Source organism: Motacilla alba, chromosome 1, assembly GCF_015832195.1.
Source record: "Motacilla alba alba isolate MOTALB_02 chromosome 1, Motacilla_alba_V1.0_pri, whole genome shotgun sequence".
Taxonomy (NCBI): domain Eukaryota; kingdom Metazoa; phylum Chordata; class Aves; order Passeriformes; family Motacillidae; genus Motacilla; species Motacilla alba.
Genome location: NC_052016.1, coordinates 27520421 through 27547053, shown reverse-complemented (window position 1 = coordinate 27547053; position 26633 = coordinate 27520421). Strand labels below are relative to the sequence as shown.

Here is a 26633-nt window from a genome sequence, read left to right as displayed (position 1 = left end):
ATTGTTCTAGCCTTCAGCTCTGAAACCCTATAATAGGAAAAGCACATATTCAGTTGCTAGATCAACTCCATAACACTGAGTTGGTCATAATGAATAGGCTGTCTCTGTATTTGAACAGCTATGCTTTATTTCTAGTTGGGTTATTTTTTACTGGTTGACTGAGTCACAGTAGGTCACTTAGATGTAAGTATTATGCCATTTAATTTACAGTACAGCAGTTCCAGGTTTTTCTAGAATTAAGAGTAGCATTTACAGTTACATGCATTTTGGTTATAGCAGCAGATTAATGGTGGGTGATAGGAGTGCTGATAAAGGCTTGTGTCTATTCTAGCTTCATAAGAATTTTTAATCCACTTCATAAGTGCATCTTACTGACAGCTCATTCCCAGTGGCTAATGCTCCGGTGGTTTTACAGATTAATGATACATATTCTGTGCTGAAATTGGGAAAATACAGAAAATGTGGCACATATAGCCAATTTATTTGGTCTTGCTTAGAAACTCATATGTCAGCTTAAATCCTCTCCTCCAGTATTTTTTTTTAAATGTGCTTCTTTAATATGGCAGACTGGAAGATTCTATGGTATTATTTTGTTCAGATCTCTGCACATACTTTAATTCATAGATGTAGCAAATAGACAAAGATTAAAAGAAAAAAAAAAAAAGCCACACAAACCCAGAAGTATGTAGCATCCTGTTCATGTGTTTCCTTTTACTGTTAATCCCTATAATTAATGCCCTATGAGGAATGGGGCTCTAATCATTTACAGAGCACAGCCATGTAAGAAGACAGTGCTCATCTGGGGGGTGTTCAGCAGGATGGAGCGGGGTGACCCCAGTCAGTGCCCAGCTGTCCTCCAGTCTGTGCTTATGTGGGTTCATTAACTACACCAATGTATGACTGGCAGGCTTGGAATGATTGTCTGAAAGGAATCCTGCCTTATGAAGTGCCACTGAGAAAGATTTGCTTACTTTCTCTCATTTTTGCACTTCCATTGGGAGGAAGAAAGGAATGGGGGTGGGAAGTTGTTCTGTGAGGATCATGGATCTTTGCAGTCACTTTGAAATAATCTTTAATGAATTTCAATGCCAGGAAGAGGTGTTTTTGAATACCACATACCAGTTTTTTAGTGGCTCAAGAGGAATATGAATACAAAATGCTTTTCTGAAAGTGCAAAAGGTTTTTTCAGGGTTTTCATTTGTGCTGCATGAATTTAGTGTTATTGATAGGCTGAACTGTCATGGACAATGTAAAATATTAACACAGTTTTTTAAAATCCTCCAATATATCTTTAAATGGATTTGGAGGATAGATTTTTGATGTTTGTTCTAAAAATCAGTTCTTTATTTAATGATTTCTGAGAATGCAGAATTTGTTATTGGAGTGGAATACTGAAAGGACTTTTGACATACCTTCTCAAAACTTATAAGTCCAGTGCAGCCAGTCTATTGGAAAGAGTAATATTTGTGAAATAAACTAGTTTATGTTTACTTAGAGTAAACAGAGCAACAAAAAAGAGCAAAACCCATCTCTTAGATTCTGTTTTAACATGGTAAAAGTGTCTAGTGGCTAAATACTTCAAACATAATGGAAGAGTCATATCTGTTACACCAGTTTGAGGCACCTGTTGGGAAAAAGAGCCATGTAAATGTACTGTTGCTTTGTTTATTTGTGCTTTGCTTTCAAGTGATGTCGTACTGTGCAGAAAGTCTTTCCAGGACAGTCTTTTCCTTGGGCAGTTACTTGTTCACACTTGTTTTAAGCCTGTTAAAGAGCTTTGTTTGCCATGTGCTTGATGTGCCTAAATAAGCTAGGAGGGGACAATGACAAGTAAACCTTGGAGTAAAATCAATTGACAGCTGAGAAGACATTTAAGTTGTGGATATTCATGGATATGCAATTTAGGATTTCTGTCATATCCTTCTGTATCCTTGTGGAACATCACTTCCGTGAATGCCAGCCATTTGCTGTATTATCAGAAGGAAGAGTATTTGTCACTGGAAAATTGGTGTATGGGTTAGAGTTGCCAAGAGAAGGGGGAAAAAATGTCTCAAAGGATGTTTCATGTTCTTTTTTACCCTTATGTATACTTGTGTCTCTGTCTTTTAGCTTTGCTGTGTGGTAGCCTTTCTTACTTATTTTTGTTTCTAAAAGCTTAGCTAAGAATCTGAAGTGAAAGCAAATGGAAAGGTAGTGCTGATTTTAGTACAGCTCCCATAAATTCTATTCCTGGATTTTCAATTTGCTTTGTGTAACAGCAGATGGTCCATCTATTGTTTCATTATTCTTTAGGGAGTCTGACCCTCTATAGTGGGTGTATGCTTTAGTGGAAAAAGAACAAGTGAAGTAGGTTTTTTGTGATGGATATAACTCACTTCATTAAACTGTTGATGACCTCTGCAATTCTAGCTCTTAAGATTTATTTTTATTTGAATGCTTGCTATTGTGTGTAAATTCTTTCATCAAGGTGGTTTTTTTCTTTGTTGAAGTGTCAAGGATAGTTTTGATTCAAAAGAATTGTTCACTGCTGTAAGTGCTGTTTTGTGAAATGGCATAATTTTACCATATGCCTTGGGTTTTGTTTGAGATACTATGAATAAGCAGTGTGAGTGCTTTCAAAGAGGCATTCCTGCTGTCCCACATCAACCATGTGGGCTTTCAGCTAAGCTTCCCAGGAAGTCAGCAACATATGTGTACACAATGTGTGTATTATATTGGCGCCCACTCACAGTGTTAAAGATGTGTCAGCATTTCCAGAATAGTTCCCTATTTTGAGAGCCTTGTTTTAGCCTGCATGTGAAAGTTGTCTGTGATGGAGCTTTACACACAGTCTCAGCCATTGCAGTTTTCAAGTGTGACTTTTTGCCAGGTGAATATAAGCTGAATTAAATTACTGTATGCAAATGGAACAGAATACATCTAGAGGTCTTGTGTCATGATAGACTCTTAACTCTCAAGCAGTACCTTATCATTAAGTGTCCTGAAGCTATTGTGGATGCCGCTATTTTTGAAGAATTGTAAGGCATTTGTGGTAAAAAAAGATGGCCTTGGGCTTGTGACTGTTGTCTAAGCTGAACAGCATTTATGTTTTTCTAGTAATGGTGTTTGAGTATGGGGAACCTCTAGTTTCACTGAATTTCTTTCAGCTGATTGAGGTTCTATCCCTGTAACAGTGTATAATTAATTGGTGTCTCCCTTATTTGTCAAATCAGTCTTTTTTTAACATACTCAGAAATGGGGTAAGTCTGTAGCATGTTTAAACTGTGGCAGTGTTTAAACTGTGTTCTCTCAAATTACAATGTTTTCTTGCTGGAAGCCTCTGCCTAATTAAGAAACCATCTTGTTTCATACACTCAGCAGGGCAAGCCATGGGACAGGACATGCTGATTCTGTAGCATGTGGGTGGCTATGTAGGAGCAGAGTTCACATTGGATATTGCAACAGGCAGATTTCAAACATTTCAGTTTGTGTGAAGGAGTAGCAATAACTTGCTACTATAGTTTCAGAAGCTACATGCTGTAAACAAAATGTTATGTTATAGCTTGGGATCTACTTTGTGTGATTGTATTTGCTGGACAGAAGTTTTAAATTAATGTGTTTTCAGTCCTCTTTAGCTGAATGCCATCTACAGCCCTCCATATAAATGTCAAATGGTTTCATCTGAGGAACAAGGGTCAACAAGACAAGCCTGCAGTTTGAAGATAAGCAAAGCAATGTTCTTCCATATTTTGAAATCCAAGCTGAGAACCAGCACCCCTGGAAAGAGCTCCTCTGTGCATCCCTGATAGGAAAGATGGGTGGGTGGGACATTGCTATAAAAACACATATCTTGTGCAGCTCTATACATCCAGTGATCCCGTGTTTCTGCAGTGGTAGATTATTCTAATTATTGTTTTATATGGAATGAATCCTGTTTGTGACTTACTTGAACCTCTTGAGAGGAGCTAGATGTGCAATACATCAGGTAATATGCATAGTGACAGCAAATATGCAAATTGCTGACCTTAATTTTTGTGCCTACCTTGGGAAACACCAGTTAATATTGATAAAGAAATATTGTATTGACAGAAACCTGAGATTTTCTGCTCTGAAACCCTGTCTGTGCACTCCCACCAGCTAACCATAACTTCCTCCCCAAACTTCGAAGTATCTTCTTGAACCTGAAACTTTGACTGCAAAGGACAGTGAGCCCAGATGTTGCAAGAGCTTATCCTCTGTGAGCTGGAGAGGTTAAACCCTGAAGCAAACACTAGTCTAGCCTTTTGAACCGTTTTGGGAGTGGGCAGAGCTTGCAGAGGAAATAATGACCCGGGTGATGACCTAATCTTCGATGTAATCAGGTAACTAGCAGGGCTAATGACACATTTTTGTGTTGGGTATGCAATCCAACTGCCCTTCTGATTAGATGAATCACTGTAGTTTGAGTTCCTTTTAATGTTAGTCCAAGAGAATTGCATGTCTAGAATGAAGTCTACAGGTCACTAAGGCATTAAATCTTGTGTAAAGATCTAATTTAGAGTGCAATAAACGTGCATATGTGGCCAGCCACTACTGTGTCCTGCAGTAAATAGCTTTGCAGGATGATGACTGTAATTTATGATTAGAAGGTCTGTGTCCTATTTTCTCCATCTGCAAAATGTGATGTTTACTTAATTTATTCAAGCAAGTGCTTCTGTCTTTTTAGCATCAGACTGCACTGATGTCGGATTAAATTCCTATGGCTGATGCCTAAGCTCATATTTGCATGTTTCCTCTGGATGATCTGCATCAGAGATAGAGGAAACTTACACAAACCTCAGGAAAAAAATCAAAATTTCTTTAGGCATTTACTTCTTAAGATACTATCTAATAATACTTGAAACAGTGATGGGAGCATATGCAAGTCTGAGTGTTTGATGATATTCTGGAAGTTTGAGAGTAATTTAAGTTTCATGTAGATTTGATTCTGCTTAATAAAGTGTAATTGATAACATTCTCGTTTTATGTATCCTTTTGGAGTTTTTCATAAAGACCATACACTTTTTCTGGGTTTAATATTACAAAATTGATTTTCATTTGTAACAGCATGCTCCTTTCAAGAGTAACTAGATGGATGATAAAATGCATACCAATCATGATAACAGAAAAAGGTGTTTGAATTGCCTTGGATTAGTCACATTTCTTATTTTGCAACTACTTTCATTTCTGTCTAAGTCCTACATAGCCTGGAGCTCCCACTGTAATGGTTCTGTCTCATTTTCATAATTAGCACTCCCTCCCCACTGCAGTGTTGCTAAAATGTCCCCAGGGTTCCTTCTTCCACAAGGCTTGACTCCCCAGTGAATTTAGGATGAATGTATGGCCCCCTGGGGAGAAAAAATAATATAGTCAGCAGATACAGCTGTCCATGACTGCGGTGTTATAACATAGTTTTACACTGACAGCTGAGATTTTATATACTCTTTACCTTATAATGGAAAGAACTAAGTACTAATATTGCTGTCCCATCAAGGACTATTCAAACAATCACATGCACTTAAGTAGATACTCTTTCATCTTTGAATAATTAGAGAACATTTCTATTTTGCCAGTCCAGCAAATGTTCACCAGACATTCACAAAAAGCTTACTTTATTCTTTTTGATGTTGTTAATGTTTGAATGGCATTTTTATTTGTACAGTATTTTAACTCTTCAAAGTGGTCTTACAAAGGCTAGTTAGATTTTTATGTTCAGAGAGATTTATTTTTAAACAACCATACTTTAGCTTTTTAGCTTAGATACTTGATTACGCTGAGAGTTTTGCTTTGCTTCACAATTCAGTGTACCCTGTCTAGTATAATTTGTTTGAAGAAATCTGCACATGAACCATTAGAGGATAAGTACTTGATACTGCCTGAACTTGTGTTTTCAAAGTTAAATAGTTGAAACCTTTCCTTACTGTTCTGTTCCCATTCTGTTCCTAACAAAATATTAATAAGATTTTAGCTGCAAATTAATTTGAAATTTGGTTTGCAAATTGTGGGGCAAAGTAATGCAACAGACATGAGTGTTAAAAGAAGACTAATTTACTTCTTCTCATTAAGTAAGTGGGCTGAATTTGGTGCAGAGTTGTGATATATTATATTGGGCTTTGTGTTGCTCTTGTAACAGTCTTAAAAGGTATTAGATATGGCCAGAGAGGGTTGGTAGATAAAAGCTTGCAGAGGAAGAGTGAAGGAGAGGCAAGATACATGAAGTCCTGATTGACCCATGCTTGGACCTGATATCTTTGTGGCCTGTGACTTTTTGGCAAATCAATAAGCATGACATGAATAACATTATTCTGTTTTCTGTTATAATATTTAGTAGCTCATGATTTTTTTGGTTTAATTTGTGTAAAAGCAAATGATCCCTCAGATTTCTTTCTCTTTGGATCTCTTTTTATGGATAGAGGTGTTGGCATTAAGAGTAGTTAGTCAAATTTATTAAGAGTTCATGAGAAAAACACACAAAATGCTCGTGTCTTAATTTCCCCTGGCTATATATGACCTCAGTGTTTTGTTCCTGAAAAATCAACATTTAGTCAATAGCTCTCTCCAAGGAGTGTTTCAAGTGTGTAATTTAATTTGATTCCATTTGGTTTATGGTACCTACTTAATCTGGAATTTGTGGCTAAAGTGAAGACTGAACTTAGTTTATGTATCTCTTTTAAGTCAAAGCTAGTTGGAGGGTTTGAATGTTCTTTGCAGTGAAGAATGAAGCAAGATTTATTAGACAGCTGAATGTCTATTCAAATCTGATTTATCTGATTTACCCACCAGTAAGTTCTAATTTGTTGTGTGTTCATTTCAACTTAAAGTGATCTAATTAAAGTGCTTTGGTTTAATTTTCTCTGTTCCTTACCGTCAGTTTTAAAGGGAATGCTGAATAATGGCCGCTGTCCAGAAATCTGAATTGTGAGATCCAAAACTGCTAATTCTGCTACTCCTGCCATCACTCCTTCCAAAACCAGTTTGTTGTTAGTGCATGCTTTTGGATGTCAGTGCATCTTCTGGTTTGCAAGATAAAAATATGCTCATTTTCAGGGCAAAGGCTGCCTCAGTAATATATCTAAAGAATACAATGCATCACAATTTGTCAACACACAGTTTTGTTTCTGGTATTATCACAATGTACTTGAGTTAGTGAAGTTATACTCTATGTGTAATACTGATGTAGGGATCAAGTTAAGGATGAAAGAAGTTGAGCTTTTGCTTTTTTTGCTTTTGTCATATAGAAGTGTTTTGAATTGGATTGTGTAGAGAAATAACCCCAGCTGACTCAAAATATATCAAAACAGAGAACTGTGTTCTATGGTTTTTATTATATTACTTATCTCACTGTTGGAGATGCAACTGCTCTAAATTTTAATACCTGACTTAGCAAAATAGTTTTATAATACTAAGGTTTTTTGTCAAAGTAACTCCTCCTGTTTAATTTCAGCATAATTATTTTAATCAGCTTCTATGATAAGACAGTTTATACCCAAGTTAAAGTATGTTTTCATTCTGTTTAAAACTTGACAAAATATGAATGCACTTTAAGACATATTTTTAAAGCATTATTTTAAAATGATTGTTGCATTGTGTTTCTGAAAATTGATTCAGAATCATATCTAGTAATGTTCTAATGTGTAGATAAAGACTTGGAAGCATTTGATTCCCGCCCTCACATGCCAGTGGTTTATATATTTTACACAAAGACCAACCTGTTAGTGTTATGTGTGAAATATATACAAGTGGGATTTTGGCTGTATTCCTGAATTTTATATGGCATTTAGTTCTTAATACAAAAGTGCTTTTTGATTTGTCTTCAACTAGAAATTGTGGAAATTGAGGTACAGAGAAGTGTGAAACCAATTTTCCTAGGATTATGTACCTTGTTCAGAGCAGTGTCAGGAAGAGTGTCTTCAGCTCTTCAGGCTCTTGCTTTGATTTCTGTATTATATCATGCTAAAGATTTTTCTGCTTCCATATTTTTATTAAAAAGCAGAAGATAGTTAAGAAGATATTTGCCTTTGTTAAACCCCTTTCTGATCTAGGGATTTGCTGTAAGACCAGGATGATCTTTCCTGGAAAAACTAGCACATTGGATGTAAAGTTACTAGGACAAATTTGCTTTTTATGCAGATGGCTACCAAGCTGGATTGAAAACTCTTTAGACATTGCCTAGCATCAAGCATATACACAGTGGATATAATGAATAATAACAGAACCACATTGCATAACTAAATTTCCATGAAACACTAGATTTTTCTGATTTTGTTTATTGAGCAAAGCTGGAGTAAATGAACTTAATCAGTTGTAACCATTTCTTTTTTACTGCTTGAAAATGGGAGAGTGGACTTAGTTTCTGCTACAGTAACAGGAAATAGAACATTTTTGAGTTAGTTATATGTAGTACAGGTAAGGTGCAATGCAGTGATTTGCAACAGCATGTGAAAAAGGTGCCAAGTTGAGCAATAGGCATCAATGACTCACTCACGATTAAACCTACATTCTTATTACCACTCTTGTTATCTAAGTATTCAGAAGTCTGTGATGAGAAAGTGGAGGTTTTAAAGCTAAATCGAATGGGTTTTATTTCCAAAGGTCACACTGAATTTTGTCTTCAGCTGTACTGAATGAAGAAATGCTGTTCTCAAAATGATCTTGCCCTTAGAACAGAAGTGGTTCTCCTGAAGCTGGCTGTTGTTGCTGTGCCTGCCTGAGTGTAGGGAATGCTGCAACATCTTATGTCCAGTGTCTCCATTTCCAGTACAGGAATGCTCTCAAGCTGGAACTCTTGGGCAGATAGTCCTCCAGGACACAGCTGGGGACACACAGAAACTAGTTTTAAACTTCAGTTCACACAGCTTGGGAATTGGGTCTTTTGGGAATCTTATCTCTTACTCCTTTTGAGTTGTTATTTAGTTCACTTTCTATAATGGAGATTCAGTCTTTTTTTCTGAAAAAGTGATGTTAGCATTGAACAGGCAACTCCTCAATTTTATTTCTTGTTAGACTTGGATTTCCAAGTGGGCATGCTGATCTTAGGATTTGCATAACTGAAGTTGGAAGGTACCTCTGGAGGTCATATGGCTCGACCAATCTGCTCAAGCAAGGCCACCTGAAGTCAGTTGTCCAGAGACAGGAGGGAGAGAAAAAAAATCAATTTTCTTCACAAGTTCAAGGGAAGGTCCGCATCCTTTATTTTGGTTCTTGCAGAGAGCAGTCATAGCTATGTATAAATAACTGTCCTAAAATAGAATCTATTTTAATGTTGTAGCAGCTGGCATCAGATTTCTTTATTTCCTCTTCCTCCCTTTATTTCCTCTTCCTCCCTTTATTTCCTCTTCCTCCCTTTATTTCCTCTTCCTCCCTTTATTTCCTCTTCCTCCCTTTATTTCCTCTTCCTCCCTTTATTTCCTCTTCCCTCTTCCCTCTTCCTCTCTTTCTCTTTTTGTAATAGACTGTGGTTTCAGTTTAATACTTACTGAGTATGTCTCACATAGACTCATGTGAGTGAAGTTAACCAGATGTCATCTATTGATAACAGAGATTTCCAGTCCCTTTCTCCCCGGCCACCTTTTTTCCTTTTTTTTTTTTCCTTCTTTGGAGGAAGAAAGCTGTGGGGAGCTTTGGAGTATGGATACATCTGATGCTGCCTTTGCTAAGCTATGATTCGCTGCATGTGTTTAATAGATACCAGCTGGATGACAGTAGAACTGAAAACAGACTGGGTAAAGCTCACAGAGCCACACAGAAAAATTTGGTTGTAAATGACTGGAGAGGAGACCTCCCTGCCCACTTTAGTTTGGGTAAGGTGACATATGAGAATGGAACAGTGTTGGCACAGAGGAGGAATGTAGTGTGACAGAGGAGGCACAGAGGAGGAATGTAGTGTGACAATGTTGGCACAGAGGAGGAATATAGAAGGTCCACTGAAAAAGATGTTCTCTGATGAGGAAGTGGCTAAGGCACCTTGAGTTCTATTCAGTCTTTAAGCTATAAAAATTGTTGAGCTAACAAAATTCTATTTTGGAGGGAAGAAGGCAGCTAGCATGATAAAAGGGTAATTGATTTTGTCTGCTAATTTATGTGTATGTTTTATACAGAAGGATGTGTACAGTTGAGTTGCAAGGAAGCAGATTGTAGATGGAGGACCAAAGCCTTACCAAAATTATATAAATAGGTAAAAACTTATAATAGAATTCTCTTTTTTTTTTCCTTTTCAGCCATGCAGTAAGCATAGGCTATTATGCCTGTTAAATCTAAAACAGCATGTGACTTTCAAAATAAAAGAGCACAGAATAAGATCTTTGAGACAGAGCCACATGGCTTTCTCACCCCTAAGCTGAATAGGGAAGAACCATGGAAGCAACCTGTGGTCTAGGTATGTTTCAAGAGAGAGCATTGTTAGTAACGTTTAGGTATATGTAAGAAAAAGTAGAGTTACAGGAAGTCTGAAGAAATCCTATGGCATTTCATGGAAGGGTATGTCTGAAGATGGTAGACTAGTGCCTGGAAATCCTTCATTGTAAATGGCCTGTTCATGTTGAAGGTGAATGTGGCCCTTCTAAAGCTGTACCTCAAAACTCATCGACCATGCAGATTTTTAAGCTGCAGGGTCTAGTTATGCTTAGAAAAGCAGAATATTAATTTGCTAGGCTATAAATGTAACACAGTGAGAGACTGACATTTTGAAGCTCAGGATGTATTCTGATGTGTAAGACATGCTTATTTCCTTGAAGAGCTGTTAATGAACTCAGATCTCCAATTCACATGTGCTGCTTCTACTGATTGGAAATTACTCCAAAGATATTCTTGACCAGTCCCTTGTTTTGGCTCTCCCAAGGGTTTAGTTTATCATATTGTGTTCTGAAGGGAAGTATATAATGCAAACAAGTCATCAAGGAAAGGTAACTAAAGACTGACTAGCTGAGCTGGTCCGTTACATCTGCTGACATAAGAAGAGGTTTCAGTCCACTGGATTAAAGTGAGATTGTAGCCTCAGTGACACAATTTACATGCACAAGTTAGTTAGCAAAATGTGAATTTGTCACTAAAACACAGAAAGCTGGCTTAAATTTTGATAGGCACATAGAGATTTAAATTTCTGAGATGCTTCTCTTCCACTCTGCATACTGTCTCTTTTTAATATGGCAAGTATTGTAACTCCTTGGGGTTTTAGTCCTCTGCTGAATAATTTCTTTGCATTCGATATAAGGTATTCATAATTTCTGGCCAACATTTGGAGATCCTGCTGTTTGTGCTTAGGCCACACAATTGCCAGATGTGTGTATAGTTAAGTTCTCTACATGAACATTATTATTATGCCCTGCCCATGGTGGGGATCCTGTGTGTTTAGTTGTCTTTCAAATTTACCGCATTTAGAATTTGAAAGCAAAGGCATAAACTTGTCTTTGGACAAGTAATATGTGTGTACAGGGAACTAAGTTTTTTATGAAGAAGAATGTATCATTTTAAATAAGGTTCCCCTTTAGATATTTTGGGTTTGGGTATTGTAAAAACGAATATGATGCTTCCAGACCACCTTAACAATTACTTGTAGACACCATGCGTGAAGTTTTTCTAGAACTATATAAGAATAAAATATTAGATTGCCTTCTGTTTAAAAAAAAGTGTGCGGAACATTAGCTTTTGAAGACAGTTAAAATTTCAAATGTAAATGTTCTGCTTATTTTCTTTCCATAAAATTTTTTCAGTATCATTGTATAATTTTTGCCAATGAAAAGCTCTATTATTTTGAATAATCATTACTCCCAATCTGATCCTGCTGATGAATTAAATTTTATATTCTAATGTTTAAAAAACATTTATATCTATATTCCTTCTTGTCATAGTGTTATATTTTGTGTTTTTATTGTAAATGTTATGTCTGTGGTATTCAAAGGAAGCTGTTCTCTAGGGTGAAATAATTTTAAATGCCTTATGATGAAATATAACTCTTCTAGCAATAGTGTGCAGTTCTAGTTTTATGCTTTTTAAACTTGGAGACTTCAATATATGAAACTTCATTATATTGAAACTTTTCTTGATTCCTTTAATACAGGTATTTCTTTTTTGGAATTTCTTGTGGTTCAGCAAATAAAGGATTTTATTGACACTGCAGCTGCCAGAACACTTCTTTAAGAATTCAGTGGGTCCTTCACTCAATTTGCTTGCTGTGAGAGCCATACCACTAGCCACCATGATGGCTGGTAAAGCAGGCTTCTGAAAGGGCTTTCCATGTGGGCTACAGTAAGCAGAGCAGTCTTGTAAGCAGGCTGTGAGGGAATCCATGCCTTAAAACATAAGGTAAGTTAAACCAGTGAGGATTGATCTGTGTGTGTCAATGCCATTTCCACTGTGGGGCAAGAGGTTGTGGAAGCTGGGTTGCAGCCCCTGCTCAAGCACCCCCAGCTGCAGGAAATCTGTGCCTCCCTCAGGTGGTTTTGTATGTCATCCTGACACTGTCCACAGCATCTTCTCCATAACTGCTTACCTTCATTCACATTTTTTGCATTTTCACTGTTTATTGCACTTTGGCTTTTACAGTCTGCCATTCATGTTTTGAGCTGTGAAAGGCACATAGTCAGTGTATAGAATCCCTAACAGTTGTGCCCTTCAGTGCAGAGTGAAGGCCAGCTTTCATGAAACTAGGAAGTCTGCTCTGTGAATGCCAAAGTTGCGCCAAACAGCAGCACAGAGCACATCAGTTCAACAACATCTACTGCCAGAGAGTTCAAAGAATGACTGTCCTCCTGCTTTTGCTGAAAATAGTAGGCAAGTTTATACCTCGCTGTAACAGCTGTTCATCTCTATGTATAGTGCCAGTAAAAAGAAATATTTGTCATGGTCTGCTTCCTCCCTGTGAGATGTTTGGATGAATTCTGCTAGCATAGCAGTCTGAACTACATTTCAAATACTGTTGATTAAATCTTGCCGTGACAGGGGCAGCCCCTTACTGAGCTGTTACTGACTAGTGCTGAGCAGGAGCCTCTCCATAGTTCCAAAATTCCTGTCCCCTGCAGGACAAAAGTCAGTGGACTGCAGTGTACAGGAAGGTATTCAGGGTGCTCTTGCGTTATAGAAGTCTTACATACAGAGGAATTTTGTAGGTTTCTAATTGTTTAAAAGAGATATTTAAGCTTAAATTAGTGAAACTTTGTAAGACTTGTGGTTTCTTTACCCATACCAAATGCAGGATGAAACTTTGTAAGCTGTAGAAGTTTAACCTTTCACTCCCTGTTTCACTTCCAGACCAGCTCTCTTGTGTCTGTTAAGCTGGTTGGTTTTTCTTTGTGTCTATAAGGAAATGTTATTGGAACTCTGTGACTGTATCCTGAGTACAATTCTGTCAGGATATTTGGGTCCTTGCTTGACTAGCATATTGTTTTGAGCATCAGGCATGCAAATAACCAGCTGAGTCTTTATAAGCACAGGTAGTTGCTTCTTAAAGGGATGATTCTATTTTGCTTCAAAGTTAAGGATGTGCTTTGCTAAATCTGGTGTTTAAAGCAAATAACATTTTCTGAAAATTGGGATACCAGTCATATGACATGTACTGATGAAGATTGAGCAATTAATTTGAGAGTACTGAGGCATGAGTTTGTTTATTATAGTAAATGACAATCAAAGTGAAATGAAGCTATTTGATGTAAATAATTTTCCATATATAAACATTGTTTAAAGTTTCCTACATGGTCTTACTTTGCTCTTGTATTCTTCTATACTGTTACCCTGTTATCAGATTTTTAATGTAAATGAAAATGTGTATTTTGAAACTTCCAGGTCTTTCACAGACTGACCTGGGATCAGAATCAACTAAAATACCAATAGATATTTGCACCTTACCAAATTAAATGAGGCATAAACTTCTTGGTATTGCATCAGCTTTGTTCTTAGATTACTGTCACAGTGTAATACTACTGATCATGCATTTAGTCCTGGAATTAATGAGTCATGTGATTCCTTACATAATTATTTATGTTGAATTGAGTCTGTAAAATAAAAAAAGGATTGCAGAATGGTTGAGGTTGTAAGGGACCTCTGGAGCTCATGTGTTCCAACACCCTGCTCAAGAAGGGCTACTTAGAGCCAGTTGCCCACAACCATGTCCAGGTGACTTTTGTCTGTCTCCAGGGATGGAGACCCTATCACCTCCCTGGGCAACCTGTGAGAGTGCTTGGTTGCCTGCGCAGGAAAAAAGTGTTTCCTGATGTTACGAGAGAACCTCCTGTGTTTCAGTCTGTATAAATTGCTTTGAGTTCATATCTGTCTTCCTTGAACCCTTCATTTAGGTATTTTTACGCATTGATGGGATTACACCTGAGCCTTGTCTTCTCCCCTCTAAATAATCTTGGCTGTCTCATGTGAAATGCTCCAGACCCTCAATCTTCATAGCCCCTTGCTGAACTTCTTGCAGTAGCTTTGTCTCTCTTGTAGTGGAGAGCCCAGGGCTGGATGCCGTGCTCCAGGTGTGGCTCACACATGCTGAGAAGAGAGGATCACTGGATGCTAGCACTCCTAATGCAAGACAGCATGGCATTGGCCCTCTTGGCTGCAAGGGCATGTTCCTGGCTTGTGCTCAACTCCGTGTCCAGCAGTACATCACATCCTTTCCTGAAAGCTGCCTGTACTCAGCACTGGTGAGGCCACACCTTGAGTATTGTGTCCAGTTCTGGGCCCTTCAGTTTAGGAGGGATGTTGAGATGCTTGAGCATGTCCAAAGGAGAACAACAAGGCTGGTGAGGGGCTTGGAACACAAGCCATATGAAGAATGACTGAGGGAGCTGGGGTTATTTAGCCTGGAGAAAAGGAGACTCAGAGGTGACCTTATCACTCTCTTCAACTTCCTGAAGGGTGGCTGTGGTGAGCTGGGGGTCAGTCTCTTTCTCCGGGCAACAACAGACAGAACAAGAGAACGCAGTCTCAAGCTGCGCCAAGGGAGATACAGGCTAGAATTAAGGAGGAAGTTTTTCACAGAAAGAGTGGTCAAATACTGGAATCATCTGCCCAGGGAGGTGGTGGAGTCACCATCCCTGGATGTGTTTAAAAAAAGACTGGATGTGGCACTTGGTGCCATGATCTAGTTGAGGTGTTAGAACATGGGTTGGACTCGATGATCTTAAAGGTCTCTTCCAACCTAGAAATTCTGTGATTCTGTGATTCCAGCTGCATGGCCCCCAGCACGTACTGACTGCTGCATGGGGTTGTGTCTCCTCAGGTGCAGGGCTTGGCATTTCTCCTGCTGAACTTCCTGAGGTTCCTGAGATCCCATGTTCAAGGTCTTCTGGATGGAAGCACAACCCTCTGCTGCTCTGCTGTATTGGCCACTTCTTCCAGTTTTTGTCTTGTCTGCAGTCTTGTGTTCTTATTTGAAAGCCTTTAGATTTTCCTGTTCTGGTTTGTACAGAGGCTGACAAACAAAGGCCTCAGTTTCAATTGGGGCCTCTCTGAGCTAAATAATAATGTCTTCATAAGACAGAAGCGATGAAAAGTACATAAATTGATGTTCAATGCAATCTTCTAGTGATTGTGCTAGTGACGGGAACTTGCCAGCAGAAGAAACTCTTTTTACTGAAACAGGCTAATGAAGTAAAACTTGTGGTGATAAAGAAGTTGAGTTGCAAGATAGTCTGAGATATTTACCAAAGTATTTCTAGTTTATTCAGGGAAATTTTTTGCCACTAGATGAAGTATTTTTTTCTGCTGGGGTTCTTTGGGAGCACTTTTTTTGCTATTCTGTCTCTGCTGACTTATTTTATGGTGGGTGAAATTTTTTTATAGCATTTGATTTTGATTTAGCTTTCTAGACTATATTGTTGTCTAATAAATCATTTAAAAACATTTCTGTTTGTAATAGAAAACTACAGCTACTTGCAGTTTCTGTAAATATTTCTGACGTAGTCAAACAAACACATCAGTCAATTAAACTGAGAATTGTTTTTAAACAATCAGGAAGGAATTTTTCACCCAGAGGGTGGCCAGGGAACAGGCTCCCTGGGGAAATTGACAGCACCAGCCTGACAGAGTTCAGGAAGCATTTGGATAATGCTCTCAGGCACAATGTGTGACTCTTGGAGTGTCCTGCAGAGGACCAGGAGTTGGCCTTGATGACCCTGATGGGTCCCTCCCAACTCAGTATTTCCTATGATCCTACGGTTCTGTGTGATAAACCAAAGTTGTACTGTTGTGTGAGGAATATGAGTTATATCCATGACTTGAAGCACATGTACTAAATGGAAGAGCCAAGCTGGATCTCCTAAATACAGTAGTCTGCCTTGTTAGGCTTTCTTTAATATTTATACTAATATTTCAAATTACTAATATTGTGGAAAATGAGAAAAATTACATTATTTTGGTCTCTATAGGAAGGACACAATTTCAGGATCAGTATTTATACAATCTCATGACTGAGTTTTCAGTAAAGAGGTAGACCTGAGCTCAACATACTAAAGTGACATTCAAGACAATGGCAATATTTTTTTTCTTTTTTTAGTGCAATATTTTATGGTTTTGATTATTAGTATATAACCAATAATGTATTTGCAATACTTCTCTATTCTGTTTATGTTTTGATTCCACAAATACAGCCCAGTAAAATCTGTTATTACTCTGTGCTTTTATAGACTCTGTGCTTGAATAATGAGAACTTTGAAAAGTGTTAAAACCACTAAAGGTATGATACCAAGTATTTAAACTTTAGGAAAAGCAAGCATAACTACTTGAGTTGTCCTTATGAATTTGGTACAAAAGATTGGAAATATGTCCACTTCTTTCAGGAGATGAGACTTTTATTCTGAGGATCGGCATGATAAAATTCCTCATGAACCCTTTTGTATACATGCATTAGTTTTCATTTATACCATATTCAGGATTATATGTTAATGCACACTATTTGCATAACCTCAATGTTTCAATAAATTCAGAATAATTTGATGGTTTTAATTTTACTTATATGTTGTGTAATCTGAAACTTCTTCTTGCCTACTTGCCTTATTCATGACTAAATATCAAATTCTTGATTTCCACTATGGCATTAGTAAAACTGATCACAGTACTGTCCAAGTGCTTTGCAGTAATAATTCTTATTCAGGGTATTTGCTGGAGGATTGCTCTTACTGGGAAAATTGAAAGAGTAATGGTAAAGGTAGGCAGCCAGTAATTTTGTTAGTCTTATTGAAACAGCTCTCAAGGTTTCCACATCAATGTCAGTTCAGTCAGGAGTTTGATAGTCACAAAGAGCTTCATGAATGCCGGGTGAGTTTCAGAGGCCGTGTTTTTTGTGCCCTGAAAGAGCAGGAATCTGGTCAGTTCTGCCCTGCTACACTGTTGCACAATTCAAACAACTTTACTTTTTCTTAATTTTAGATTACTGATTTCAGAAGTGGCTCAAAAGAATGTGTCCTTTGTTGAGCCCTGCTTTAATTTAGGGTGACGTTTTGTTTTCTGATGTAAGCATGTTAGAAAGGGAAAAATACCCTGAACTTACACAAAGCTTCTAACAAAAGTCTTGTTTAACTCAAGTAGAGCACTGTTGTACCCTAAATAGAGCTGGGGAGGTGCTTCTGGGAGCATCTTTTATGTTCATCTTGTATTTGAAATAGTGAAATTGTCTGTAGACCTCTGAGTTATAGTCCAAAGAACAGCTTTGTCTCATTAATTGTTTAGCCAAATGGCAGAAAAACATCAGTGTGTGTCTTTAATTTGGAGATCCCTCAGGAGTACCACGTAAGGAAGTAGGAGAAACAGAAGGTGCTCCAACTGCTAGGAGGTGCATTTTTTTACTACAGTCATCTGGAATTGTACAGTGTGTTCTGAAATGCAGTTGTTGTGATGCCTGAGTGCAGGACTGTACCTTTACTTTTGCTGATTGACTGGGGGGGATGCAATGCTGGTTTTATAAAAGCTGTCCCTGCTGGAGTCCACTTTCAGTATTGCAGCTCATGAACAACTTTGCTGCTGCTGGCTGTTGAGGAGTGTCCTCTTTCATTTCTCTCCCCTTTCAGGCAGTGCCTTGAAATTCAGTTTTCGAACTGATTTTTCTCCAGCAGTGATTTTTTTGTTTCTGGAAAGGAAACCTCAAGCTGCCTGAAGAGTTGAACTTTGTGGTACTTACGATACTACTGTCTGTGTTTATACAGTCATGGACAACTGGTACATATTATTTCTACTGGTGTTTCTGGGAGCGTTATCATGAAGCATTTAATCTTTTTAACATAAAAGGGGAAGATTAATTTTGCAGATTTATCTAAAACAGTGTGCCTAAATATGGGCAAAAAAACTTTTTCTGATAATACTGACAAATGTGGTACATGCAGAGAGAAAAAGCTTTCTGTGTTTCAGAGAAGTGCATCTTCTCACATATATCATTACCATTCACTAAAATCTTACTTGCTATCCTCTAAAGAAATGCATTTATAGTATGTTTGTGTAGGAGGATCTATTTTTGTATACTCTGGGTTTTTTCTAGGCAATGCTATCATCAGTGTACATCTTCTCTATGTGCTTACTGGTCACAATGCAAAGGATTTTAAGCTTTTGGAGGAACAAGTAAAAGATTAATAATTTGTGAAAAATATTAGAATGAGGAGGGAAAGATCTCTCATTTGGATTAATACAAAAATTAATCTAACTACTAGGCAGAATAGCTTAAAAAGCACAGATTGTCATGAATAAAAAAATAAAAAAACTACCTTCCATCTTTCTACCAGATTAATTCTGAAATACGCTGCATTAATTATATTAATCATCATAATCATAAAGATTAGACCTATTTGTTAGACAGCCTTTGCCTTCTCTGTTTTCTGTCTTGCAAAAATTCTGAACTAGTTTATTATAAAAATGAATGAAATTTTGAATTACTAATAGGTGTTTTTTTAATCACAGTTAAAATCCCATGATATTTAATAATTTCTTAAAAATTAATTGCATCCAAAATTGAGATGAAGCTGCCATCTTTCTGTGTCTAGAGATGTAATTTGGAATGAAAACTAAGTCCCATCTCAAGGTATGAAAATGTCAAACACTGTGTTATAAGCAGGGAAAATAGAATTCCAGACCTTGTATTTGTTCCGTAAAGAAAATGCTTGCTACTGGTGTCATAAATAATGGACTTGATAATTTTAGGGAAAGTAAGTATTCAGAAAAAAAAACAACCCATTCCATTTTCTTTGCAAGCAGCAAATAAATAAATGATTGAAGGAACTGGTGGGTGATGTTTCTGAGGGACTCTCAGGAACAGACAGGTAGAGCAGCGCTGTCAACTTCTGAGATGTTTAATCAGGAAAAAACAAAAGGCAAGAGGGGAGTGGCAAGGTATTTGTGGGAAAGAAAATTATATGTACTAAAGTAACCATGTGAAATACCCAAAAAATGTCATAATGATCTTAACATATTGTGAAATAACCTTACAGTTACAAAAATGGTTTTGGATTTGTCAGTGTTTCCACGTCATGGCAAAAGCTGCTGCTGTGCAATTTCTGTGGCCAACTTGCAGTACTTGCTATCACTTGATTCAGTTCAGATCCAAGAAACATCCATGCTATGTTCTATGTAGTGCAAAGTTCCAAATGCAAGTGACAGTGGAGATGTACAGTAGCAAAAGAAATAAAAGGATTACTGATAGAAACTACTATCAGAAAAGGGTGAACGTGCTGAAAATTGTTCCTTTACTTGATATTATTATTGTTGTTATATATTACTTGATATTATTATTACTCTGATAAATGTTTGTCAGGATTTCCTTGAATGTTTGCATATTAATCAAATGTAATCAACCTCTAGTAGTTTTCGATGCAAACAAATATATAATTATTTTATACTTTTGATGTTGGTAGTTTTCACATACTTACTGCTAAGCACTGAAGTTAGAGGTTTTCATTGTTTCTCTGTTCATTGATTGTTATTCTTGCAACTGTTGCTAGTAGCCTAATGTTTTTACTGTCTCATCTTGTTTGTAAAACTACCATGATATGAAGAACCTTACTGAAGCAAAGTGTTACAGTTAATGCATAATAAAATATTTTAAGAGTGATGGTACTATTGTATTTCTTTTCTTCAATGGCAAATATGAGTTCTTAAAAATTGTGTCAAACAAATGGTTTTGCCAAACAAATGGTCAGAATTTTCTGACCCTCAGAATATTGCATCAGGAAATGTGATAGTACAGTTGAAAATCCGATTTTGAATTCAGTCTTGTCTTCCTGTAGTCTCATGCTTCTATTTATCATTTGGAAGGCAAAAAAAAATCAAACAGAAACTTTACAAAGTATTTTTGGGAATCCCCTTGTCCTGAAAAGCTTCCTTATTAACTGAAACAAGAATTCATTCATTTTAGTCAAATTTTGGCTACTTAGTTAAAAAAAACAAACGAAAACCTCAAAACTCCAAGGTCTCACAAGTATAGGAAGCTTTCTAATGCTGAATAAAAAGTTTAGTGCTCTAGGTAAAATTAATTCTCTGTTTATGGTATAATTTTAGTGTTTGGAGTGTGTTTGTTTTATGAAACAGTGTATTTGCCAACACCAAAATATGCCAAAACAGATGCACACAAGGAACAAGTTGTGTCAAGATACCATTTCTGAAAAGCAGTGTTAGTAGAAATCAATTAAGCATTTTCAGTTGTGTGTTTAAACCAGCCATGACTATGTTGACTTTTCTTCTGCCTTTCCTTTCCTCCTGTAGTCATAAAAATACCTGAACCATGAGCTGATGTTATGTCTCAGCAAAAAGAGTAAAGTTCCAGTGTTTAATATCATTTGGCATGTTTTTGCTACAGTACTTTTAATCTGTTTTTAAGCAGTTGTAATAGTCCTTTGGTAGCTTTGCTTGAGTTGTAAAAGTGAGTAACCTAACTTGGATTAATTGTTTAACTGATTTATTGAGATGAGTATGCTGTGTCATTATACACTCTGTACAGTCTTTCTTTATAAATTTTCTGTTTAATTTGGCTAAAATGAAAGCAAATATCTTCATCGTGAAATATTTTGCATAGGAAAAAAAAAAGTAGAAATTTTAAAGTATTTTTAACTATTTAATCTTTCCTTGGAAGAAAACTGTATTTATAGATAGGCATAGCTAGAATTTAAGGTTGTAATATTGATAAATTTTCATTGGAAAAGTAGTACTGCTTTGTAGTAGTGTTTGTAAATATGTACTTCATGAATAGAAACCAAAGAAACATGCTTGAAAATTGTTTAGGCAAAAATCACTGTGGCTCATTTAGATGTTCTGGGTAAGAACTGTGAGCTCTGGATGTGAATCAACTGTGGACTAATTCAGAAGGTCATCTTTGATACTTTGTTAATATGAATTCTGCTCAAAGGAAATGCTGTAATGTACAGTTTTAATCATGTCTAATATAGTGCAACTTCTGTGGAAGACTTCACAGGCATTCTAATACTTTGAATATGGCTAAATATTCCCTCCACACTTTTTTTTTTTGGTTCAAATGAATGGTCATCCTCAGGGCTCTGAAGGGCTCTTTTGAAAAATGTGTATGTTTTGTACATGATTATATTTGCTCACTCAATGAATAGTGCACTCTTTCTGATTATGTGCTGTCTAGTCTTTCACAATAGAGCTAAATGATCAGTGTTTTGAAAGCAAAACTAAGTGGTGCTCCTCATTCATGTGTTAAGAGAGACTTTGCTGTTGTGTGGTTGAAATTGTTGACATTTCTGACAGTGTAGTCTGACTTCTTGGTCATTGCACTGGAATGAAAAAATAAACTTAGGGCAAAACAATTTGAGAAAAAATTATAACTAGTTAATAAAACAGGCACAGAGAGAAAGAATAGAGACTGAGAGAAATTTTAAATTTTATCTTTTTGATGGCAGAGATGCTGGAAATGAATAAATAATAAAATAATTGGAAAATGTTACTTAAAAAAAAGGTCAAAGCATTGGCACATGTCTTCTTACAAAAGTGTTTGAACAAAAAGGTTTTAATTAAACTGATCCACTGTTTTTTTTTGTCTCATGAGTGTGTAACTTCTCTCAGTGTCCTTCCTGGTGTGTGTTATCTCCTCATCTGTTTGCCCAGATTGTGTAATCCTTCCACATGCCAGTTCGAAAACCTTCATTTCTGAGACATCTATAAAATAATTCCATCATGAACTCCTTCTTGGATGCAGAATACAGTCCTTAATTTGTAACTTACAAATATTTTCCCTGCTTTTCTCTTTCCCTTTACTCAGTGACTGTCAAGCTGCACAGCAGTGTAGCAAAAAAACCCCATGAAATTTATGTGCCTTTTTAATTAATTGCCTCTTATTCTGCTGGTTTGCACTTCAGCCAAGTGGAAGGATAATTATTCTTTTGAAGGGGACCTCTATGGTGTTTTGATTGAACTTTTTTACATAAAGTCTGGGGTCATTATCATCAAATGAGAAAAAATCCAGCAGTGTATTTGCAGATGCAGTGACTAACCTGCCTTGCTTAGGAGAGTCTGGGCACTGATATACCACACCTGTTGTAGTGGTTTTTTTTTTACTAAGGCCGCTGTAGGAGACAGAAAAGAGCAGGATGAGTATCTTATGGTCTGTCATACCTATCTTTCAATTTTATGGTGGTACACATTAAGGAGGACAGAGTGGTCTGGGCCTTATTTAGGGTATCTATAGAGAAACTGGGTGCATAGAGCAGCTTGAGAGCTGTTTGTGTAATGGTCCTGACTTGAAAAGGTGGGTTTTCTTGCCTTCGAATTTTCTTACTTTCTGTTTGAACTCAAGCCAAGCCACAAAACCATGCTTGGGCTCTCTGCCCATTTCAGGCTTTACCTTAATAATGTTAAATTTAAAGAAAATTTTGTAGATGCCAAACAGGTTGTGCTTTATAAGTAGAATAGGAAAATGAAAATATATGAAACATGTTTGAAATACCTGAAATCAGAAATTAAAATTTTATCTAAAATGACAGGTGAGGATATCAAGACTAGGCTCAGCTGTTTAAGCAGCACTTTAAGCTGTTTAAGCAAATAGGTGGTGATCTAAGTTATGTGAATAATATACTGTGCTAGTGTCAGATCAAGAGTAGTTGCTTCATTTACTGCAGGGTCTTTGGCAAATAGGTGAGCGTTTATTTTTCCCATGGCAAAAATAGTTGAGATGAAGTTATGGATTAGGAGGTGGCAAAAAAGCTTTTGCAGACTATCAGAACTTCACCTGTTCTTAAACTGCTTTTTCAAATACCAGCAGTGTGGTCTGGCTCAAACAGCAGGGCAGGTGCCTTTTCCTTTCTTAGTCAGTGATTTTTAATGTGTAGAGAAAGGGCCTGCGACTCTGGTTTTCAGCCTCCATCCAGTTTCACCTTAGCTTCTTAGACCACCTTTGGTATACTTGCTTTGACTTCCTGTTGGTCCATTTCCTGTTTGTAAAACTAGGATCCTTGGCAGGGCAGGGCAACATTTCTTAATTCTATAGATGGTACTGACAGAAAAAACTGTCTTTTCATCTTAAGAATTTTCATTTATGGAATATTAATATGTTGTAGATAACAGTGTAACACAGCATGCATCATGCTAATTGTTTTTTACCTAGAGAATGTAGTTTCCATTCACTTAATTTGCTGTATGTAATTCCCAATAGTGACTTATTTTTAGAGCAGTTAAATGCGATGCATCTTTTTAGGGCTGGATGGAACTTAAAAGGCTTGCTTGTACAGATCATGTTCAGTAATAGTTTGCTACTGTGTTTTTATTAATGAATGAGGACCTACAAAAATGTATTTCTCTAAGTGTTTAATCTCCTGTTGGAAACTGAAAATGTATTCCAAATTGTTTATCAGCTCAAGAGGTGAAATGTCTGCTTAGTAAAGTAAACATGAATAAGCTGCTTTCTATATCATGTGGTGTGGGATAACCTTCTTGTGCTTTCACAAAATGATTCTGCTCCTGATGATGATAGTTTCATTCCTGTTCATGGATGAGGAAATCAGGAGATTTGTAAACTAGTGCACAAGGTAAGTGAAGGGAGCGTTGAACCTTTTGGTTTTGCTGTGCTGTTTTGGGGGTTTTTTTTACAGAGAGGAAGAGAAGAGAATGGGAAATTATATTTGGGTGGGGAAAATGTCTTTTCAGTACCCTGTTCCAGTGGTGAGATAAAGTTTCCAAACAGTTTTCCATTTGACACGTGCTAACCCTTTCCTTACCCAGAATGTAACTGATCCACCTTAAGATGCACAAGAATGTGTGTGTAGCACTAGAGGAACATCAGTCTTGATTTGTTAAAGTTGAAAAGGTAGCTAGGTATTCTTTGCTTCAATGTTAATGATGCACAGAAGGGGAAAAAACGTAAAATTACAATTTTCATCTATATTTGATTGTTACAAAAGTAAATTATAGTCAAATATTATAGTGTTAGTGCAAGAGTCAGTGGGAAGTCAGGAAAGTAACCAATTTTTTTTCCATTGGAATATAAGCAAAAAGACTTGCTAACTCTCCAAAAACATCTGAAATAGAATACTACTTTTGGCACCAAAATATCTACATGGGTCTAGATATCATATGGCTCTAGGCTGGTCAATTAACCCAGCAAGCCTTTTTTCTCCATTACTTCAGCTTATATATACAAAGTTGTTCCTGCTTTCTGTTTTCACTTCCCACGTTGACTTGGCCATGTTTCACATGTGCTGGATGCAAAGTAAGAAGTGCTAGACGTAGGACTTCTCTTAGCCATTGGAGAATGTATTCATTTTTCTCCCTTCAAAAGAGAGAAAAAAGACAACAACCTCTGTAAGGCAAGAGCAACTCAATGATTTTAAATAGAGAGGAAAAACCATCCCAAATATAGAATTTTACAGGAAAATCATATATGAAAAAGTAAAATGCTTTTAGACTGCACAAACCAGTATGGACCAGAGTGGCTCTAACTAAGCATGTGTCAAAATTCCATTAGATACCTTTGTTTTAAGGGATTTTGCAACTTCCTACTTAAATTGTAGGGGAAAATAAATAACTCATATTTTTTGCTGAAAAAACATGTAAAAATGAAAAATTAATTTGATGTTCTTAGTATTATGCTGGAAAATACAAGACCCAACACCAGGCACCCAAACCAACCCCTGCTCCCCAACACAAAAGAAACCTCAAACCAACCAACCTAAAATCCAGACCTTTATTCTCAGTAAGATCTGTGATTGGCCTTTTACACTGGGACAAAACCCCTTTTACATCAGCCAAGGAGCTCAATTGCATAACTGCACCCTGAAGTATAATGGCATTAAATAATTTCCTGTGTGGTATGTGGGAAAAAAAAAAACAAAAACAAAAAAAAAAGAAAGTTGCAGCCAGATGTGAATATTGTTTTGAAACTTTAATACCACCTGATAAATCATGTGTGGAAGAATCATCATATAGAGTTTTGATGCACTTTTTTTTCTGGTGGCTTTGTGAAGTTTCTCCATGCAGAAAAGAGTCTGGCAGTTGTGTGCTTACTTTGTGCAGAGGATGTGTTGCATCCTACCTGCTTGAATTCTGACCCTATTTATTGGATAGAAATTGAGGTGACTAATTATCAGTATGAAAACTGATTTAGAAAGAGGAAAATTTGGAAGAGATTTTTCACAAGAAAAAGAAATTCGACACCAGTCTTACATTTGGGAAGTTCTATGGTTTTGCTCCTTTTAGAGGACAGATTTTTCCCTACAAGTTTCATTTGAGTGAAGGTCTAATATTTGTGATGGGACAGTTCAGCTGAACAAAGTAGTTACAAAAATTCCACACTTTAAAATAAGAAGATAATCTTCAAGTGGACTCAACAAGTATCAGTTCTTCACTAGGTTACTTTCATCTTACAGGTAATCTTAGAGTATGTAGCATTGTTCTTTAGTTCTTTAGCATTTGGGTTATGTTTTGTTTTAAAAATACTATGGTTGACTTTAAACAAAATATGCAACTTCTTATCTATATGGAAAGGGGAAATTCTTTCATACAAACTCTCAGGGTTTTATATTTAACTACTTTCATGTAAAAAGAAGGGGAGTGCTGAAAGTTCCAATGGGCTTCATGACTTTTTTTTTATGTTTCTCCCTTTTAAGGGTCTGTCTCTTTTTAGAGCAAAATTAATGCCATATAAACTCTAGAATATCTCAACTTTTATCAAAATCCGATATTTGCTCGCTGGATTTGATATTCTCATGCATAACATCGTTAGATACTTTGCTTTAGATAGAAGCTACGGATGTAATTGTATTAATAGTTCTGTATATTTGCATCATAGTTACATTCTGAGATAAAGCAGTGTTTTCAACAGCTCCTGAAATGGCTTTGTGCTTTTGAGAGTGAATATTCAGGTTTTTACACTGTAAAATTTCTGGTACATTTTCATTAGCGAACATGCATGCTGTATTGTTTCTGGCCTTCTATTTAAAAACTCAGTCTGTTCTTCCTTTGCTCTTTTTTTCTTGGGTACATATGCTGGTATTCACAACTGACATATTTTCTTCAACAGAAATGAACATGACATAAGTTTGAGTTTAATTACCATTAACTTTTTCTTGCAGGTTAACTCTGGTATTTTCAGGCTTCTTTTTTAATGGATCAGGCACTTTTACAGTTGCTGAGTTTCACTGATGTCTGTGAGCCTTAAGAATGGTCCTTAAGAGTTGGATCCCTGCTGACCAATTTACCCTAGATTTCCACTCTAACAG

The 26633-nt window shown here is 36.7% G+C and overlaps 1 protein-coding gene across 8 annotated transcripts in view; it reads left to right on the top strand.

The window, feature by feature from the left end:
* The window catches only part of CBLB (Cbl proto-oncogene B), a 128810-nt gene that overhangs the window by 22557 nt on the left and 79620 nt on the right, over nucleotides 1-26633 (top strand). The window contains exons 1-2 of one of the 8 annotated variants that reach the window (XM_038158578.1): nucleotides 9412-10171; nucleotides 12053-12297. The exons of 6 other annotated variants lie outside the window; for them this stretch is intronic. The gene's annotated coding sequence lies outside the window, so the exon portion shown is untranslated. Of the gene's footprint in view, nucleotides 1-9411; nucleotides 10172-12052; nucleotides 12298-26633 lie in introns of those variants that run through there. One more of the 8 variants, XM_038158587.1, reaches the window with a different exon arrangement.